The following is a 2,419-nucleotide window of genomic DNA, read 5'->3' as shown; positions in this document are numbered from 1 at the left end:
ACTTCAATGGTGGAGTACGGCCATGCTCTATCTGTCCACCGTGCATCTTTACAATAGCCCTTCGTCGTAAGACTGTCATGTTCAAAGCACTCAGTCTTCTCCTGGTATCTTTCTATAATCCATCTAGGTTACGAGGAGGTTTTCAAGCTCCCGTTTCAGTAGTTGGATCGCACAAGTCGTAAGACTGTCTTGCTCCAAGCACACGACCTCTTCCTGGCATCTTTCTATAATCCACCAAGCTCCCGTTTCGGTAGTTGGATCGCACAAGTTGAATATCTTTTCTCAAAATTATTGTATTCGATTGCTATTTCGGTCTTGTGCAGAAGCAGTTGTCATGTATAAACTTATTGTTCTACTCTACGTTATTAGCATGAATATTTTGTTCAGTGTTAATTGTTCTGATTTTGATTAAACATTTTTCTATAACTAAGTACTAAAGATGTAAGGAGAGAAATCTGAAGAAACAAGCCCTCTTTGATGAGATTTGGCCAACTTCTGGTTAAGACTAAAGCAAGAATGTACAACGGAGCTCTTTAACAATCACGTTTAGCCGTTTAACTGGTTTTATTATCTCTGGTCAGTAGTTCTAAACCAGAGGAAGTTATGCCTGAACTTGGAGCTCCCTAACCTGGCTGATTAGCCTGTGGTGCTAACAGTGCCATATACGTTCAACACAATACCACATATTGTTTTAGATTTCTGCTTGCTTGAAACAAGTAGAATACTACATAAAAGTAGGTGCCTATTGCTCTGAGCACAGATATACATGGGTGTACATAAAGTAAGTATGCTTTTCAGTTTGTTGGAGAACGAAATGATGACCAGTCAATAATTAGTTAGTAAACATAGGAATACGGCCACTCACCATGTAACTGGATGATTCAACCATAACTTCATCCCCCACCAGTAACTTATTTTTCACGTACAAACGGTTTAAACAGAATGGTATTTTGTTAACCAGAGGAAAATAATCATGATATCAATATGAGGGTATTATTAAGCGGCATTCATCGAGTAACGTTATGCTGGTCTGCTCCTGGACAGTTTACAATGGGACTATTGTTAAAGAGATGCAGTGGAAAACATATGTTAAGTTTACCAGAAGCTCAATACCATACAATCACATGTCTCATCTGTTAGTGTGCACCAAATCAGAATATAAAGATTGTGTTGCTTGTGATTTAAATTCCGGATGACCTAAGTAAAATGTTTCATAAATATTTGTCAAGTATCACGAGAGCACACTTGAATTATTTGCTACTATATACAAAATGGCTGTTATAGATCCGTTGCTGCGTGGCCGAGACAGAAGCTGAGGTTCATTCCATCACATTTAGATCAATGTCCATTCCATAAACTATAATTACAGATTGTGGATGAAATTCTCCAGGTAATTTTGAGAAGGTTAACTTCTTGATGCAAAATCTCAGTAAAATCTTCAAAACCAGAGAAAATCTCAAGTAAATATTTTCGCCTCTGACTTGAGAGGGGGGTAATCTTTGTAAAGATATATGATGTCGGACACTGGGTCAAGTGAAAAATTACGTGAAGGCAGTGACTTTTGGACACTGGGTCAAGTGAGAAATTATGTGAAGGCAGTGACTTTTTGCACACTGGGTCTAGTGACAAATTACGTGAAGGCAGTGACTTTTTGGACACTGGGTCTAGTGACAAATTATGTGAAGACAGTGACTTTTTGGACACTGGGTCAAGTGACAAATTATGTGAAGACTGAATTTTTGGACACTGGGTCTAGTGACAAATTATGTGAAGACAGTGACTTTTTGGGCACTGGGTCTAGTGACAAATTACGTGAAGGCAGTGACTTTTTAGGCACTGGGTCTAGTGACAAATTATGTGAAGACAGTGACTTTTTGGACACTGGGTCAAGTGACAAATTAGGTGAAGACAGTGACTTTTTGGACACTGGGTCAAGTGACAAATTACGTGAAGACTGACTTTTTGGTCACTGGGTCAAGTGACAAATTACGTGAAGACAGTTACTTTTCGGTCACTGGAGCTAGTGACAAATTACGTGAAGACAGTGACTTTTTGGGCACTGGATCTAGTGATAAATTATGTGAAGACAGTGACTTTTTGGACACTGGGTCTAGTGACAAATTATGTGAAGACAGTGACTTTTTGGACACTGGATCTAGTGACAATTTATGTGAAGACAGTGACTTTTTGGGCACTGGGTCTAGTGACAAATTACATGAAAACAGTGACTTTTTGGGCACTGGGTCAAGTGACAAATTATGTGAAGACAGTGACTTTTGGGCACTGGGTCTAGTGACAAATTACGTGAAGGCAATGACTTTTTGGGCACTGGGTCTAGTGACAAATTATGTAAAGACAGTGACTTCTTGGACACTGGGTGTAGTGACCAATTATGTGACTTGTATCAATAACTTTTCCT

The 2,419-nt window shown here is 39.1% G+C and overlaps 1 protein-coding gene across 1 annotated transcript in view; it reads left to right on the top strand.

Annotated features, from left to right (window-relative positions):
• The first annotated feature begins 722 nt into the window (after positions 1-722).
• The window catches only part of LOC106475793 (sex peptide receptor-like), an 8,742-nt gene continuing 7,045 nt past the window's right edge, over positions 723-2,419 (top strand). The window contains exon 1 of the mRNA XM_013936469.2: positions 723-781. The gene's annotated coding sequence lies outside the window, so the exon portion shown is untranslated. The remainder of the gene's footprint in view (positions 782-2,419) is intronic.

Source organism: Limulus polyphemus, unplaced genomic scaffold, assembly GCF_000517525.1.
Source record: "Limulus polyphemus unplaced genomic scaffold, Limulus_polyphemus-2.1.2 Scaffold9176, whole genome shotgun sequence".
Taxonomy (NCBI): Eukaryota; Metazoa; Arthropoda; class Merostomata; order Xiphosura; family Limulidae; genus Limulus; species Limulus polyphemus.
Note: the sequence above shows the minus strand (reverse complement) of the source record. Positions and strands in the feature narration are given on the sequence as shown.